This window comes from Actinia tenebrosa, unplaced genomic scaffold (genome assembly GCF_029948245.1).
Source record: "Actinia tenebrosa isolate PJP-AT-01 unplaced genomic scaffold, QUT_ActTen_1.0 PGA_scaffold0__85_contigs__length_37466705, whole genome shotgun sequence".
NCBI lineage: Eukaryota > Metazoa > Cnidaria > Anthozoa > Actiniaria > Actiniidae > Actinia > Actinia tenebrosa.
Genome location: NW_028292569.1, coordinates 30,413,021 through 30,432,543, shown reverse-complemented (window position 1 = coordinate 30,432,543; position 19,523 = coordinate 30,413,021). Strand labels below are relative to the sequence as shown.

The following is a 19,523-nucleotide window of genomic DNA, read 5'->3' as shown; positions in this document are numbered from 1 at the left end:
CGCGTGCTCAGTAATAAAACCTTTTTCTTGGAAATAACGGAAACTTTACGGGGGTTCCCCGAAATGATCCTTTTGTGTTTACTGTAGACGTTGTCTTGGTAAGAAGTTGGGCCGAAAGGAAGAAAGCGAATTAGACGCACGCTTTATTCGTTCGTACAGGTAAAAGTCTCATTATGTGATACTATGTTTGTCAGCTACTGAATTGTAGCTCAGAAATAGTTTTCAAACTATAGTGAATTTAAAGTAGTAATAGAGTTTCTTGTGCTGGCTGTATCAAGTATGAAAAGGGCGTATTCCAGAAACGTCTTCAATAAGCTTTGTTGTCTAAGCGGTTTTCGTAGCCCTGATGTTAGACTCGATCGGAGGCACCTCAAAACAACGGGAAGGGACCGATGAGCACTGTTTCTAGTAAAAAAATGCGAAAAAGAATATATACCGTGTGATAAACCTTGATTACACGCTAACAGGATGCAAATTGGCACGGCTAACGAAAATTTTGCGAAATATATCTTGTGCTGCCCGTACTGTGATTTCGCTCATAAATTAGCTAGTTGAGACGAAAGTAACGAGGGTATACTTATAAAAAAGGTGTAATTTCTTCAATACTTGAAACAGTTAGCAAAAAGCTTTATTTATAACATTTCTAATTATCAAATCTTGCTTTCCTTACTTAAGAATGTGTAGTCAAAAAATTGAGGTCAAGTTTCTGTGAACTAAATCTGAGATGTTAACTCTATATATGGGGCTCTCGGATGTCGTGGCAAGCAAGACTGATGAAAGCCTTGACAGTTTCTAAGACACACTGATCAAATTATAATTGGCGCGTCTGTGCATAACCTGAATGCTTGCATGACTTCCAAAACTTCCTTACAAACTGTTTTGATTCAAATAAGCATAAATTTTTAAAACCGTATTTAGTACGAATGCAATTCAACTGAAAAGATTATCTACTTAATGACTCTAGTCATAAGTTTTTTTTTCATTACAACAAATAAAGCGAACTTAGCAATGAGCAAGGTAGCCATTCCTCTGGTGTTACCCAACAACTGTACCTGGGATGCACAGACTGGAACATATGACAAGAAGAAAGGTGTTGGTCGAGAAACGTTGAATGCCATTCCCAAAGCACTAGACCAATTTGAGGGAGATCAAGGGACCTGTATGTGTTGTGTCCATAGCTGGTCCTTGCAGGATGGGAAAATCCTACATATTGAGCAAGGCGTTTGACCAAGGGGAGGTAGGGTTTTTAAATTAGATATGGATAATATCTAAATTCGTCCATTCATCTATCTAAACTAGATACCAATGTTAAATCATTTCTAAAATATTAATTATTATTATTATGGTTTATGAGTTCACATACGCATAAGTGAAAAGGAGATAATAAGGTCAGTTAATCCTGTCTGGCTATCTATCTAGATATTGGATTTAATTGACATTTATACCCTTGGGGCCTAGGTGATAAAGTGAGTGCATAAACAAGTAGTACTGATCCCCTCCCACTCCCAATTAACCCTCGTAAATATTTACATCAGCGGACATCGGCGGTGGTTTCGTGGATTCGTGAGTCTAATATTATGTCCCCATTTAGTGGTTTGTGTCCCCAATTAGTGGTTTGTAACGGCTATCAGATTTGAAACTTAAATAAGGTTTATAATATCTAACTACCGTAATTTTCATCATTTTAGCTCGTTATTGTTCTTCTTCTCGAGGTTTTCCCATTGGGTCACTACATGGATCCAGAGACCATGGGAATATGGCTGTGGATTGTACCCCAGAAATTCCAAGACAGCACTGGTCGTGACTTCACCGTGATCCTGCTTGACTCTGAAGGAGTTGACTCTGTTTATGCCAAGCAAGCAGATGATCACAGGATCTTTACATTATCTGTTCTCTTGTCATCCATATTGATCTACAATTCTGCTGGTGTGCCCAACCGCTCAGACCTCGAGGGTCTAGAGTATCCTTGTTATAATTAATGATGAAAATAGTCTTTTTTAAACCAAGCATATTTAACCATAGTTAATGAAAATGATTAGTAAAGCGAGAAATGCTAGTTTAATGATTTAACCTCAATCTGAAACAATTAGAAATTTAGACAACAAATCCTGTCATGAAGAGAAAGTAGGGAATCAGCCAGTAAAAATCTTCATTGATTGAACTGTTCAGTTTTCGTTTTGGACCCTGAAGTTGCATCTAAATAGTACGACTGACGTCAAGCTTAAAAGTCCTACCTATACACGACTTATGACTTTGACACAAAATATCGTACTGAGTAGACTTTGTTTACTAATGAGGCCTTACTTACCTCGCTTCCATTCAATTGTCCTTAGTCCCAAACCGAGTTTTTTTGAAGGTCGTGTATACTTGTACAAATGGTCATTAAACCACCTAATCAATTATCAAAATTAGTTCAATTTAGGCTTATTTACTTCAGTTTACTACAAAATAGTTTGTTCAATAACCATCTACATTCGTTTGCACGCCCTCGTTGATACCTTTGACACTCTGTAACTTCAGCTTCATCGTGAAACTTTCCCAGCGAATCCAATTGTACAACAAGAAGAAGAATGCAACAGATAAAGACGAGAGCCATTTCTACGAGGCATTTCCCAACTTCATCTGGCTTTTGAGAGACGCGGTTCTCCGTCTCCCAAAAAAGTTTCAAAGCGTAAAGGAGTATTTTTTGAAAAAAGTAAATTACAGTTTACCTTTCCTCAGCAGTAATTTCGCATCACTTTTGGTTGTTTGTTTCTTGTTTCTTGTTTCGTACTTATTATTGGAAAAATTTCGATAATCTATTCCTCACCATGAAGTTTTTTTGTTCAGGTGTTAAATGCAGACAACGAAGAATTAAACAAGGATGCCAGGAAAACAGCAGATAGTATCCTCAATTTCTTCTCAGGATTTGATGCGTTTTCTCTCCCGCCACCTTCGCCGGATCCCGAGGTAATCTAACTAACTAACCCGATTATGTGAATAGAATGTAAATGTGCCAGTTCGTATTTTCTCTCAGTGTTCCTCTTTTGCTTCAATTCATTTTCACTAAATATTTTTAAGGTTGTCACCAATCTTAACGATAAGAGTCTGGAATCGCAAGTTAACCCTCAGTTTTTGAAGGAGGTCCAGGCCTTCAAGAAGATGTTACATTCCAAACTGTCCCCCAAGAAATCCATCAATGAAGGAGAATTTGTGACTGGGGAAGGTATTCAGTGTTTTTGCTTGTTTCTTACACCATCTAAATGTTAAATGCAGTTACACAAAGCTTTCTTGCTGTCTTCCAGCCCTGGCTGCTCTTATTCAGCTGTTTGTCGAGGCTCTCAACACTCCAGGCACCGTACCCAACGTAGAGAACGCGTGGGACACATTTGTGCATAACAAATGTGCTGAGGTGTTGGCTGCAGCCCTTGCTGCCTATAAACAGGAAATGACGTCACAAATGAAAGAAAAGATCCCCTGCGAAGCTGACGTGATTAGGGCTGCACATCTGAAAGCAATGGACGCTGGATTTGAAACGTTTCGCAAGGAAACGTTCAACTTGTCAATCAAAAGTGTTGATAAGTATTTGAATGAACTCAGGGTAAGCTTGAAGTAATGCGATTGAGCAATTTTTGTCGATAACTTTTTTTAAATTGGCGCAGAAGTAGTTTTGGAGTCATCAGAAAAAATCTGTTAACATTTGGTCAGCTACGATTTCAAGCTCACGCCCCCTCATGTGAGCCCATACAAATTATGTCTTAAAAACACAGTTTTTGGATCTTTTCTCAAAATGATGACTATCTAGGCAATAAACAGAAGTGGATTCAGTTAATTCAACTATTCACGGACTGTATTATATGGTTTAGATTGAATTCTATTCGTGGAAAAACCACCGTACGTTTTGAGTTGAATGTACGCTATTGGACGTATTCAAGAGAAAATGCATGACATAACCGGGAAAAAGCTAGAAAATCGTCTCTTCTTGATATAAGACAGAACCTTTCAATAAAACAGAAGTGGATTTGAAAACTCCGGGCTTTCCTGAACATTTTGGTATATAATTCATAGGAATTTGTTAAAATTTAGAACCGTATTTTTGCTGTATTTTTATAAGCTCATACTATCTGTTGGCCTATACATTCGCCTCTTATGGTTTCTTAGGTTTCGTAGCCTCCAAAATACGCTAAAGTTAGCGAAAGAACAGAAGATTTACGGGTCATTTAGGATGTTTTGTCACGCAGTTTACTTGTGCTATATAACTTTACTTTTAAGAACAACCTTTTGCTTTGGAAAGAGCGGAAAAAGACCGAAAAGGGAAAATATTCCAAATGTATGGGCAATTTTTTCCAATGATTTCTCCAACACGGTTATTTTTCTTGGATAGGAAAAAGCTGACGTCATCCTGTCCGAGTGGATAGAACAAAATACACGTGAAACTGAGGCCTGTTGCAATCAACTTCTCAAAGAGCTCAAACAAAGCATGCTGGATCCAGTGCTTAAACGTCTTCGTGGTCCTGAAGCATCAAAGATGCAGTTTAGTGACATCGTCAGTGCATACAATCAAATCCAGGAAAGCTACGCAGCCAAAGCACGTGGAGCAAAGGATGTTCAGGCCACTGTGTTCATGAACTTCCATCCGGTGAGTATAACAATTAGAAACCACCTAAAATGTATCTTTTTTGTTGGTTTGTTTTGTCCTGCTATGCACAAACTATTTTGTGCATGATTTTCTTTCAAGGAATTAAAAAGCGAGATGGAAAAGAACATTGATATTCTGCAAAGAATGAAAGACTTTGACGCGTCTTTGGCAAGAGAGAAGGCAGAGAAGTCTGCGCTTGAAGAACAAAGGCTAAAGCAAAAGGTGAGCGCGTAATGAGAGAGAGAGAGGAATCGAGTATTTCTTTTTTCGTGTTTCATTGAAAAACGTTATATCTTTTAAAGATATATTTTTAAAGGTATATCTTTAAGGATGGAAAAGGTCGATAAAGACGAAACTAGTTCCGTAAAGAATCTTGATTTTTAATGCGTAAAAGATTATTTTAAAGGTTAAGAACCTTATATCATGAAATGAACTAAATCTTTTGGAATCCAAGCAAAGAAAATATCAGTGAATCATGAGTTCGCACCAGCAATTAAAATTACTACTTGGAACTCGAAACGAACTTTGCAAACGCCTTTTTAGCCAGTAAACATAAAACAACGTATCAGTAACAGCCCCTCGTAATCATTTTCAGGAGGATGTAGCTCGCCTAGAAAAAGAAAAGCAAGTTAAAGAAAAAGAGGTATGCTCAATCAAACTTGAACTACACTTTGATCAAACTCAATTATGCATCCTCAGTAAAATAGTTAAGCCATTTTCCAAAATTCGTGTTTAAAAGAATAATGTTAATTTTTCTTAAGTTGGTTCTTCTACAAAAGAAACAGGAAGAAGAAAGGATAAGACTTGAACAGATGTTTGAGAAAAAGTTAAAAGAACACAAAGAACAGATGGACAACATGCTGCAGGCCAACTTTGAAGTACGAGAGCAAGAAAGAAAGGATGCGTTGGCTCGCCAAAAGCCTATGGAAGATATGCTTGAAGTCTTGAAAGAAAAAGTGGAAACAAGAGATGGAATGATTAATATGCTAAGAGAAGAGATAAAACAGCAAAGAGAGGCTGGTTTGGCGGTTCAAGAGAAAATGCTTCAATTAACTATTCAGGCAATGCAAGAAGGGAAGGATGATGATGATAGTGATAGTGATAGTGATAGTGACAGTAGTGGTAATAGTTGTGCAATTATTTAAGTTTTTCAGTTATAGTTTTTAGTGAGTAATAGTAAGTTGCTTTTATTTCACGTTTTCGTACTATTTAATCACTTGAATTTATGAAATTTAAAATGCTCACTTTTCTAATTTTGTATTTAACTGCAATCAGGCCAACCGATTGATCTCGATTTCTCATCATCACTGGTTACTACATTGATAAGCGAAAATATCGTAAAAATAGTTTGTCAGAGACCGAAATTAAAGCATTTTGTGGATATCACGGGACTCCGTTGATATTTCATAGATTCACGATCCAAAAAATATTAAAACTCGAATAATTTTAAAACTGAACAATGAAAATCTCTGAAACTTTCTGACCTTGAAGACTACCATAGCATGTTTCAGATAGTGAACTCCGTTTCTCCGGGTCTGGTCAGATTACGCCAAAAAATAGATTTTAAAAATAATCACATGACGTCACTGTGCCTTCAGGGCGTTTCCGATGGTCACGAAACACACACGATTTAAAACTTCCATCTATCCCTACACTTAGTATAAACTCATATTTGCCCAAGGTATATCTGGTGCCGCGCAGTTTGCAATACAAGTAGAGGAGTCGTGCTTCAAAATTATTGTATCGAGCCACTTTAAATGTCTTCACTCTACTCTAATTTGCTCTAATCTACCGTAAATCCTCTATTTAGCCCCCGGGGGGGGCTTATTTATTTTAGGCACGTTTGAGGGAGGGCTTATTGGAGAGGGGGGGCTTAATTGAGAGGGGGGGCTTATTGATTGAGTCGAAACGCAGTAAGTTATACGCTGTCAGGATGTAATATGATTGTAACTCAGGATTAAACGGAAGCATTACTATTGACCGTCTCGCATAATCTGTAGTGATGTACATGGCATTTTTGTTATTTGATTCACCTGTGTTAGTCTCTCAAGTATAATTTACGATTATTGTGAATAGCAAAACTAAAACACGGTAACATTAACAAAGCAAGCTAAAAAGAAATGTTCTGAACAACCAAGACTTTAATAAATCACCTTTAATCAGTACACGTGATTCTTTAGTTGTGAAAGGGGGAGGGGAGGGGGGGGGGATAAAAAGAGGGGGGGCTTAACAAATTTCTTCCTTTAAAAAGGGGGGGCTTATTAGAGAGGGGGGGCTTATTTGAGAGGGGGGCTTATTTGAGAGGGGGGCCAAATAGAGGATTTACGGTATATTCTAACCGTTTATTAAATTAACAAGGATTATGTGCTTTTTATACCAGTTATAGGTTTATATCATATAAAACCAATTGTGCTTTTGTGTCACAATCATTTTATAATAATAATTATAAAATAACTGTTATAAATCTCGCGTTCTGAATGGTTGGGAGCGCGTGCTTTATGAGAGCACATTGCACGCGCGCGCACTACTAGTTTCGTCATTTCTATCCAGAAAAAAAACGGAGTGAAATTTGTATTTTATAAAAGAAATAAAAAACTTGCTTGCTGTGCTGTGTGCAGTCATAAAGCACTCGGGGATTGGCAGAACACTCAAGAAGTGTCAAGAAGCACTCCGCTACGCGTCGTGCTTCTCCTAACACTTCTCTCGTGTTCTGCCAAATCCCCGCGTGCTTTATGACAGCACACAGCACGCGCGCGCGTTTTCTATTTCTTCATTATAACAACAATAATAATAATAATAATAATAATAATAATAATAATAATAACAATAATAATAATAATAATAACAATAATAATAATAATAAATAATAATAACAATAATAATAATAATAATAACAATAATAATAATAATAATAATAATAATAATAATAAATAATAATAATAATAATAATAACGATAATAATAACAATGATAATAACATAAATTTTAATAACAATAATGTAATAATGATAATAAGTTTGTAAATCATTAAAAATAATAATAATAATAATAAAAGAATATTTACATTATGTACTTTGTGAAAATTTAAAGAGAAAAAGTTACTATTTACAAAAAACTAGAAAAAAACAAAATGAAAAACAAGCATTATAAAAAAGTCTAAAATTATCTAATATCGGCAAGGTTAGTATTAATGCTAAAGTCCAATAGAAAGTCACTTTCGTTGTTCTTATAAAAAGGAGTGCGGGAGCCTCTAATGCATGTAATTACAGCTTTCAAAATCTCAAACGACAACTTTGTTCTAATATATGTTATTGTGTCAGAATAGCTTTGTCCAGTTTTGTTCGCCAGTTTATCCGCTAGAGTTTTTAGGAAAATTTGGCTTTCCTTGCCCATACCACCATTGGTCCCAAAGATAAGTGGTGTAAATGAACCCATTTCCACTTCCAGAACTCTCTGTTGATATTTTCTTTTCTTTTCTTGCTCTTGTTCGTTGAATATTGATGAGGTGGTTTTCTTCTGGTTGCACTTGGAGTTGACATGCGACACTCGTACGTCAAAAAATGCTGTCACTCCTCGTTGCCAGAATGCCCCCGCTTTGATATCCAGGCGTGCATCTTCGCTTGTAGTCGTGGATTTTAGGTTAAACCGTTCTCCATTCAGTGGAATCAGCCGAGGCTCGGCTTGGACGTTATGGCAGACTTTGCTCAAGAGAGTGGTTAAAAAGTCGCGAACATTGTCATGTCTTTGGGCAATGAAGCCTCCTTTCTTGCAGGATAACGCGTGATTGACGTCGAAAGACGAGCCACATGGACAAGTCAAAGGTAGATCACTTAGGGGCATGTTATATCGTAAGCGCAAGGCATCTCTAAATTCTTGCTTGTTGAGGGTTAGGCCTTGGTTGTCATAAGGAATAGTGTTTAACCAGGAACTTGCACCTTTATCTCTTGCTTGATCGATGTAAGTTGCCATTTCTGGATTCATCATACCGTCGATACGCTCGATTTTCGACTTTGTCATAATTGCTTTCAAACTGCGATATTGACTCTTGAGATCCTCTGAGTCCTCCAAAGGTGTTAAATTTTGATCTTTTATAGACTCGGTGTGTCTAGATGTTATTAACTTCGATGATATTATCATAACAATGATAATAATAATAATAACAATAATAATAATAATAATGATAACAAAAGACTTGAAAAAAACTTGAGACTTGAGAGATACACTTAAGAATTGAGAGATACACTTGAGACTTGAGAGATACACAGGCAAAAAAAACTTGAAAAAAAACTTGAGACTCGAGAGATACACTTGAGAATTGAGAGATACACAGGCAAGCCTTTACACGTAAACTACATCAAGACGTGCGAGGACAAGATGGATAAGGAGAGCACTTGGCCAAAGAAAGGAGACATTAAAATGGAGACGGAAGGACTACTCACTGCTGCACAGGACCAAGCACTACCTACCAACTACTTAGGAAGTAAGTACAACAGTTCCCTGCGCCATCTTGAAAGGAAGCAGTGCCTTTGTATCGAAGCGAGACGAACGGTGAGCTTGCAATGATAGAGACCTTTTTTAACACCTTAGACAATTATTCGCATGATTCGATGCAAAGGCACGGCTACCTTTCAAGATGGCGCAGGGAACTGCGAAGGGGACTATTGGAAACCTTCTAATTACTTTTGCATTGCTTTTATATTGCGTTTCCAACAATTAAGGTTGGTGCCTACTATTGTCAGCGCGCACACTTACTGCGCATCTGCATCGAGGGATTCCCGCGGGTTTCAAAATCAAAACACTCAAAGGTACAGAAAACGTCGGCCTTGGAAAAATTAAGACCAAGAACAACAGCAATAACTATTATTTATGTAGTCAAAGGTGTATCACAGAGTAATTTTCAAGAATTCAGGTGTTTTTGGCGAAAAATCATGTTTTTACTATCTAGAAAAGGCAGTTTCGATGGCCTTGGATCGGTGAATAATAAAATAACTTTTTCAATATTTCCATACAGATAAGCTCAGTTTGTTTTGAAAAGGAATTACACATTACACCAAATACCTCGTATTTATATAAACTGTCTTTCACTCACTCAAAAAGTATACACTTATACATAACTAAGCATCATGGGAAACTTTTCATATCAAAAAAGCATATATATACAAAGCTTTTTTAATACAAACTGCAGCTTGATGATGCTCAGAAGAAGTGAGACTGTAACCGTTAAAAAATTCGCAAGTCCATGAACAGTTATCAAGCGGTGAAATGTGAAAAACGAATCTACCCATAATCCTTGTCGGCCTCTGCTTTATAGCTTTTCAGGAGTAGTATAGGGAATGGGGGTTCCAGCGCAATCTCAACACGGGCAAGATTCGTATCAAAAATCCACCTACGGACGACCCCCACTCCAAGTGTGGTTGAGGGCAACAGCGCACTTAAATATGTTAGTCTATATATGGAGTGCGAAGAATGTAAGAGAACTTTTAAGAAAGAAGCGGATTTGAAAAAGCATTTGAAAATGAAGACGAAGTGTATGAGCAGTTATGATTGTGGATGTGGTAAGAAGTTTGAGACTAAGGTTAAATTGTTTTGGCATTGTCAAGACTGTGAGTACGACTACGACGACCTAAAAAGTGCTTGGTATTAGGTATAAAATATTTCCTATTATATAGATGGAATCCCAAAGCAACTTCAGCACGGTGTCAATACCCGGTAACGGTGAGATTGACGTTAGACAGTTTTGGCGTCAGTCAGAAAGGAAGGTTAAAAGGACTCTCCGAAAAGGTATAGAAGAATTAGGAGCCCTGAAAGCGAGCATAATGGTAGAAGTAAGTTTGTCAAAAGACGAGGTAATGACGACAGCAATGTTGCGATCAAAGTCGTTAGTGATATTAGAATCCACGAATCTGGATAGGTCACTCAGTGAAGCCTTAGAAGCAATAATGGAGTCGCTGTCTAACTACACGAAAGAAGGATCGGGTTGGACAGTAGAGGAGGTTGAAGGAATAGAGATAAGTATGGCCAGGTACGTACCCATACGAGGGGGGAGTTACGTACCGCTACCAACGTGGGTAGAAAGGAAGAAGGCTATTGTAAACGTGAAGAATGAAGACAATCGATGCTTTATGTGGGCAATCAGGTCTGCACTGTATCCAGCAGAGAAGGATCCCTGTAGGACAAGTAAGTATCCCACAGATGATTTAGAGTGGGATGGTGTGGAATTTCCCATGCAGTTGATAGACATCCCCATATTCGAGCAGGAAAATGACCTAGCAATTAACGTTTACGGAGTCAGAGAGCAGACGATAGTACCGTTAGTTCTGTCAAAAAGTAAAGGAGAGCGCGTACATTTATTCTACCACGGCGGACACTACTCATGGGTTAAACACATTAGCAGACTATTCCACAGACATACTAAGCACAAAGGCAAAAAGTACTTCTGCGACTGCTGCTTGCTGTCATTTACATCCTTAAATACCCTAAAGAAACACGATGAGATCTGCCGCGGAGTCGAAGAAGTGGCGCAACGGATCCAGATACCCACCAACAAAGAGCTTTCATACGCAGACCATCAAAAGCAGATGCAAGTGCCTTACGTGATATATGCAGACTTCGAAGCGTTGATAACTAAGGAAGAGCAGAAACGTGGTGCCACGAATAATTTAGGATTACACGAGATCTGCTCCTTTGGTTACATAGTAGTCAAATCAGACGGTAAAGCAAACCCTCCTGTGATTTACCGAGGTAAGAACGCAGCTAATGAGTTTCTAGAAGCATTGCGAGAAGAGGAGGGGGAGATTAGAGAACAATTAAGACGTCCAAAGAAGATGGAATTTACCAAAGAGAACCAGGAGGCTTTTAACAAGGCAAAAAAATGTCACATTTGCCAACATACGCTTCTTCAGTTTGGAAGACGAGCCAAGAAAGCGTGGGATGAAGATGGAAAGTATCTAGGAGAAGCTCATTTTAAATGCGGGAAGTATGCTAAGAAAGGTGAGAAGCCGGGAAAGCCCTCCACGCACTGCATTCACTGCCACAAAGCATTTGTTGAGGATTTCTATGTGGATAAGGTTAGGGATCACTGCCACATCACGGGTAAATACAGAGGAGCGGCTCATTGGAAATGCAATATAAACTTCAAAGTAAATCCAGACATGGAGATTCCGGTGTTCTTTCACAACCTCCGCGGTTACGACTCCCATTTGCTACTACAAGGAACAGACGGCTCCGACGTCAAATGCATACCCAACAACAAAGAGCGCTACATGTCCGTAACTGTGGGTAAGCTAAAGTTCTTAGATTCGCAGCAGTTTATGGCGGACTCCTTAGCAAACCTCGTAAAGTATAACACCAACTTTCCCATTTCCAGTCAATATGGCGCGGAAAGGAAAGGAGTCTACCCATACGAATACATGGATTCCTGGGATCGATTCAAAGAGTCCCTACCACCCAAAGATCGCTTCTACAGCACCCTAAACGAGTCCGGCATAAAGGATGAGGAGTACCAGCATGCGTTAGACGTGTGGGAAAAGTACTCCTGTGAGAACATGGGGGACTACCACGACATCTACCTAAGGTCTGACGTAGTGCTGCTTGCAGATGTTTTCCAAAGCTTCAGAAAGATGGCTATGGAATATTACGGATTGGATCCCGCTAATTTCTACACGGCTCCTGGGCTCAGCTGGAGTGCTTTGTTAAAGAAGACAAATGCGCAGTTGGATCTCCTAACGGAGTACGACATGTATCGGTTTATGGAAGACGGTATTCGTGGCGGCGTATGCGGACCCAGCCGACGTTACGCCCGCGCAAACAACCCCTTAGTAGAGCACGACCCAGAGAAACCAACCACATACATTTACTACCTGGATGCGAATAACCTTTATGGTTGGGCAATGTCACAGTACCTACCTGTGAGAGACTTCGAATGGGATCCAGTGAAGCCGATAGACTTCTACATGCAGGTAGGAAAGGAGGAAGACAAGGGTTACGTCTTAGAAGTGGATCTGGAGTACCCAGAGCGCCTGCACGACGAACACAATGAGTTCCCCTTAGCACCAGAAGCGATAGAGATACCATTTAAGCAGCTAAGTCCGCTGCAAAAGCAAATGTGCCCTGGTTACAAACCGTACAGGAAACTAACTATGAACCTGATGGATAAGAAGAAGTATGTGGTACATTACCGCAACCTGCAGTTCTACGTGCGACACGGAATGCGCGTAGAGAAGATCCACAGAGTCCTAAAATTCACGCAGGAACCCTGGATGCGCCCCTACATTGACTTTAACACGCAAAAGCGTACCGCAGCGAAAAATGACTTCGAGAAAAACCTCTTCAAACTGATGAACAACAGCGTGTTCGGAAAGACAATGGAGAACATCCGCAAGCGCGTAAGCGTAAAAATAGTCAGCACCAAAGAGGAAGCAGAAGCATACGTGTCACAGCCAGGCTTCGTTAGATACGTAGAAATGCTGAACTTCTACGTGATTCACATGAAAAGGGCAAACCTCTTACTAAACAAGCCCGTTTACACAGGCTTTACGGTGCTGGATCTATCGAAGCTGCTTATGTACGAGTTCTACTACGATAAGCTTAAGCCAAAGTACGGAGACCGCTGTCGCCTCCTGTACACAGACACCGACTCCCTAATTCTAGAAGTGCAAACGGAAGACGTTTACAAAGACTGCCTCCCCGACATAGACGAGTACGACACCAGCGGTTACCCGAAGGAGCACTTCCTTTACTCTGCGAAGAATAAGAAGGTAATTGGGAAGATGAAAGACGAAATGTTAGGAAAACCCATAGTAGAGTACGTGGGTCTGAAACCAAAGATGTACAGCGTGCTAAAGTTAGACGGCGTAGAAAAGAAAGCTAAAGGCGTAAAAAAGTACGTGGTTAAGAAGGACATTACGCACGAGTCCTACCTCAACGTATTACGAACACGCAAGGAACAGCGGCATAAGATGAACAGCCTGCGCAGCTATGGTCATCAGATACATAACGTCACGCAGGAGAAGGTGTCACTGTCTGCATTTGACGGTAAGCGATGGATGTGTGATGACGGAGTGCATACGATAGCATTCGGACATCACACGATAAGCAGTTCTTCCATGACGAACCCACGTGTGGGGCCATCGTGAAGATAATACAAGATGGGCTGACCCTTCTTAGCTATTACGCTTCGGATCTGGTAAGTTTCCAAAGATCAATTAGGATCCGTAGCTCTTTTGGATCCTCCTTCTAATTCACCCGGTCCGTAGAGATATCGGACTGTGACATTACCTAATTTTTTTTCATGGGGGAAGACCGCCCTTGAGCTTCTGACGTAGGACTTGTGTTCCACGTGTTTCTTCTTCATAGCATCCTTGGGTTTTATTCCCGTAGCCCTGGCCGCCTCGTTGTTCAAAGCCGCGATGACCTGGGGGAGCCTCTGAGTCCATTCCTTGTTGCGTTTGGAGGGATCTTCCAGCTCTTTCCAATACTGGTACCCAAAGAGGCGCTCGGCCAGGGTCTTATTGAATCTTTCGACAATGCTCTGGCCCCTGTGGTACTCTGCTTCGGCTCTCCTAATCTTAGTGTCGTGGTCTTTCAGGGTCTTAGTAACCACGCCCATGAACTCCGTCCCCGCATCCACTTGCAGCAGCTTAGGCCATTTCAAGACGCGCTTATAAATCCTACCTAGGGCTTCTGCGACTTCCCCAGAATCCTTGCTGGTTATGGGTTCGGCGTCCTTATATCTGCTTGCGATATCGACTACGGTCAAAGCGTATTTATAGGTCTTTTTTCTCACCTTATCGTGCGGTAAGAAAAGCAAATCTGCCTGATGAACTTCATTGGGGGTATTTACGGTGAAGCTGGGCCTGGGAATGTACTTGGGCACGGGAAGATAAACCTGCCAGAGGGTTTGTTTTCTTAGCCAGTTCTTAGCCGTTTCGTCTGATACCCTGGCCGCGGTCGCGAGTTTCTTGATGGCCGACGCTCCTTTCCAATAGCCTTCAGGCCCATAGTAAATCCTTTTAAGTTTGTCCTCTACGCGGCCCATTATATGAATTCCAAAACGAGATTGATCTTACGTCCGTTAAAATCCACCGTCTTTCCGTCCACTTTAATGGTGATGTTTATGCTTTCTACCAAATTAGACAAGTCATAGCTCAAAGAAATGGGCGCGTATTCTACCAGGTCAAATGGATTACCCTGAGGTAGAAACTTGGACATAAGAGAAGACTTTCCTCCATTGTTGTAACTATGAACCAAGTCGCAATAGACTTCGTAAGAGGATGCGACTTTCCATTTCACGGGTATGGCTGTGTCGGTAATTGTTTTGCCCGAGGCACATAATAAAGATCCCAATGGGTCAGACTTTCCAAAAGTTACTGAATAGTTTGGCATATTATGTTTGAAGGTCATTTCGTGCGGCAATCCCGTGGTGAGAGTATAACCGTGTTTTGCTAATTCCTTAGCAAGGGTGATTGGTGTGTAATGTCCATCGGGCAGCAATACGCCTTGATAATTGCCGCCGCCTTTATGCTCAGTGACCAAGGCATTGACTAAATTATACCAAGAATTGTACAAAGAGCAACTAACCAGCCTAACCTTATGGGCTTTGATGGGGGGATTCAAATAAGTGGTAAAGTTATTCTTGTCGCTTTCCAAAAAGACGATCATATATTACAGGGGACAAGTCCCCTTTTAGTGATCTGAGCTGCGCTCAGAGCAGATACGCCAAAGCTACGCCTCCTGCCAGCCCTGCGACTCCTACGAAGACCAGCTCATTGTCTTTTTGTTTCTTAGAAGGCTGGTAGTAATTCTTAAACTGAGGCCTTTTTAACCCCGTTAATGCCGCGGGGTGTGCTTGCGCATAGAGCTTAAAGGCGTAGTCTGTATTTTCGAAGTTCTTATCCGCCTGCATTTTGTCTTGGTAGTTCTTATCCAACCAATCCCTGTAAGCTTGTCTTTTTTCATTCCAAGCTGCAACGTCTCGCTGATATTTCTCCAGCGCTAAATCATGCCTTTTCCTTTCGGCGGCTAAATCTCCGCTTTTATCGCCTCTAACTAATCTATCCAAATACTGACCACCATAATTAGCTCCAGTGAATGCTAAAGCTGCAATAACTCCACCTGCGACCACGCTAGCCATTATATATTAGAAAATCACACCGTAGGTAGGTACTTTTCCTTCCGTAGGTAATCCTTTACCATGATAGCCCCGCCTACGGCAGCGGTCATCTTAGCAAAATTAGCGAAGCTCTTGCTTGGGTCTTCAGTAAAGTCTTCTTTGAGCACTTTCTTACCTACCCAACCAATACCCGCAACGATGGAAGTAATAATAGCTGCTTCTTCAACAGTTTTCAACAACGCGGTCGACATTATATTACAAAGCGAGAAGGAAAATCTAGGTCGCCGCGGGTGATAAATCTACTCCATTTCAGGGATCTTACTTTTTCTAACAGCCGGTTCCACAGGTGCGTGATATGTTGCGGCCTCCCACTTTACTTTTGGCTTCGTAGCCCGCCATTGTAAGTAGAGGCTGCCTGCTGCTATAGCGACTCCTAACGCGCCAATGACGTACCCAGGATTAATAAAGGATTCCTCTTCTCTTTCCTCCACCTTTTCCTCTTTCTTTGCTTTGTTCTTCTTATTCATCTCCGCGAGCTTCTTTCCTGCAGCGACTCTGCCTGGAGATTTAGCCTTGGTAATCTTTTGCTCCTCTTGGGGCTGCTCTACCTTCGACTCTGGTTCACTCATTTATATCTAAGGACTTGAAGGACTTGATAAGTAACTTAAGGTAACCTGGGTAAGTACTTGAGAAGGACTTAATAAGTACTTGAGAATGACTTAAGGACGACTTGACTAAGTACTTGAGGCGACCTGGGTAATTCCTGAGGACGACTTGACTAAGTACTTGAGGCGACTTGATCAGGTACCTCAGCAAGTGCTGCCTGGAAGACCTTTTCGACTTCTCTGTCCTTCTTGAAGTCCTTCCAAGAGGCCGTAAGTTCCTCCAAGTCGACATGCTGAGCTACGTGAAGTGCCGCAGAGGCGACTGCCATTAACTTACCGCACTTCAAAGACAACCACCCGCAGGTTATCTTAAGTTCTTGAGCAATAACGTAGTCCTCGCTTATGTCCTTCCGCAGTTGCTCCACGTCGTCTATGGGCAGCGCAAGTCCAAGCAATTTAGTCGCAAGTCGGATAGCGGAGTCTGCTACGGCGTCCGTGGTCTTACTTGCAAGGGCAGCCTCATACCTCTTATGGAACTTTTTGACTTCCTCTTCCGACAACTTATTAACCTGCTCATGGGTAAGTTCCTTGCCTATCATTTCTTTGCACTTCCCCGAAGACACAAGGATGTTGAGTTGTTCCTTAAGGTTACTTTCGTCTAACTGCGTGGGGACTTCATCTAAGAGCTGCTCAATGTCCATATACATTAGGAATCATAGATTCCAACCGTGTAGGGAAACCTCAAAGAGAAGATCATCTTGGAATGTTGGTGCGTCTTTAAATGCCGCATGTATTCGTGTAACTGTTCCTTGCTTATCTCGCCTCCATAGTCGCTTAAGATGGTTTCCAGGTCACTCCGGCTCGGAGTATAAAATACTACGAGAGAGCCTATGTTTTCCCTGAAGGGTTTAGAGACACTGGTAAGCTGCTGGGAAAGCAACCAAACGCTAATATTGTCATGCCTACCGCTGAAGGCGAGTTTAACGAGCTCGGAAGTGCGTCTTTTTACGTCGTCCCCACAGGCAATGTCATCCAATATGAGGAGTGTCTGTGTATCTTTAGGGAATTGTTTGTGCCAGAACTTAAGATGTCCAGATAACTCGTTAGGATCCAGTATGTCCACAAAGAAGTCGTCATCTTTCACTCCTATGCCCGTCCAGGTGCGGTTATTCACGTAGGTGGGGCAAAGCAGTACGATGTAGTCGAAGCGGTATCTAAAGGGTCCTAATAGCTGCTCTACCACGAACTGCGTCTTTCCGCAGCCGGTGGGTCCTACGATCAGAGCGTTACAAGGAATATGGTTCGGATCCATTATATATACGATGGACCCAGTGGACGCAGTAAGAAGGATTGCCACCGACGCAAAAGATAAAAGAGACACCATAGAAATGCAAAGGGAGGAGATAGACCGGTTAAAAGAGCGCGTGCAGGAGTTGTACGATGAAATGTGCGGCCTGAAGCGCGCGGAAAGGTTTGGTGCGCTTTTGACGATGGCCGGTTGGGCTAAGGAGTCCGTTAAGGACTTCATGCGATATCCCCTGTAGAATGTTGACAATAAGGTTAAATCTTTGTTAAGGATGCCTGGAAACTATTTAAAAAGTGTCTTAGCTTTACTATTTCGAATCCTGCAAGCGCCCTTTAAAAGGGGTCCTTATTTTTATTTATTATTATTAAATATCCTTAATTATTCTTAATAATAATAAATAAAAATAAGAATGGGATTCGAGACTTTTTGCACAAACCCTACCTTACTATTTTAAGCCGCCTACTAACCATTACGGGCTTTCCAGGCATCCTTAACAAAGATTTAACTTTATTGTTAACATTCTGAGACACTCTTTGGAATAGTTTCCAGGTATCCTTAACAAAGATTTAACCTAAACGTCAACATTCTGAGACACTCTTTGAAATAGTTTCTGGCCGTTAAGGACTTCATGCGGTATCCCTTATAGTGGTTATTAAATCCTTATTATATATGGAGTGTGAGCGGTGTAACAAGGAGTTCAGCAGCAAGCAAATGTTAAAATACCACCTGGAAAAGAAGGTACGCGCTAAGAAGGCACGCGAAAGGCGTTGTAAGGAGTGTAATCGCCTCTTTAGCAGCGCGCAGATGTTGGATTACCACGTGGATAACCGCGTTTGCCTAAAGAACGTATGTGAGCGCTGTGAGGACGACAAGAACGACGAATGGCATCGACATCGGTGCCGCGGCAATTACGACCTGCTAAGCGTGGCTTGCGAGGAGCACGGCGACGTTGCTGCACGATGTTGCCCAAAGGAAACCCAAAGGAAGTTAACGCGCCGGAAGAAGGAAATTGACCAGCGCTTTGCGGAGTTTGACTGCGTCGAAGGCGTAAGGTGGGAAGATAGGGAATATTGGGAGGCAACTTGTGAGCGCTGCTGGCTGTCAAAGAAGTGACCAGCATATTTGGCAGTGCCTCTACGACGGCCAAGGCGGTTTCAAGGAGTACTTAGATCGCTTTGAGGCCTGGCATGCCGGTAATGAGGCTGCAAGGAAAGCCCGTAGAAGTTAGAAAGGACCTAAGATAGTAAGATAGGGTTTGCGCAAAGAGTCTCAAATCCCATCCTTATTTTTATTTATTATTATTAAGAATAATGAATAATAATAAATAAAAATAAAGACCCCTTTAAAGGGCGCTTGCATAATGAAAATAAGGACCCCTTTTAAAGGTATATGCTAGCCTACGCAGCCGCATTCTTAGGAGGATTCCTAATCGCCCTTTCAATATATGGACTGTATTACTTGCGAACTACCTGCCGACTGCATTGCGACACCCAAACCGCGTAAAAAATACACCTGCCTTCATTGCGACAGGGTATTCTCCGAAGGATCCCATTGGTGCTCCGCGGATCCTAAAGCGCAGCGGACTTTAGCAGACGCGCTTAACTACAAAGAGGAGATGGAGTGACTCTTCTTTCAATGTCAAACTTCCATCGGCCATTTACCTTACCATAGCTGCGTAAGTGGGTGAATTCCTCGCCCTGAATTACGTACCGCACGCAATCCGGCGCCCAAAGGGAATATTCCTTGCCTTCTAAGTCTTTGAGGACTAACCGTAAACGGTCGATGTCTTCGAAGACGACGTAATTTTTTATTTCGTATGCTTTACCGCAAATCAGGTCACGCCAGTGTATTTGGTTGACGATCATTATATCTATGAAATATTCTT

At 41.2% G+C, this 19,523-nt stretch overlaps 1 protein-coding gene and 1 pseudogene across 5 annotated transcripts in view; one reads left to right on the top strand and one right to left on the bottom strand.

Moving 5' to 3' along the window:
* LOC116302813 (guanylate-binding protein 6) overlaps positions 1-19,523 on the bottom strand; it is a 37,120-nt gene that overhangs the window by 7,580 nt on the left and 10,017 nt on the right. The window lies entirely within an intron of this gene.
* LOC116302812 (guanylate-binding protein 2-like) lies at positions 13-6,783 on the top strand (annotated as a pseudogene). Its single transcript, XR_016121657.1, has 11 exons — positions 13-159; positions 998-1,237; positions 1,713-1,960; positions 2,521-2,695; positions 2,830-2,949; positions 3,061-3,205; positions 3,285-3,580; positions 4,364-4,618; positions 4,718-4,840; positions 5,214-5,261; positions 5,380-6,783. The product of XR_016121657.1 is annotated as a guanylate-binding protein 2-like (transcript).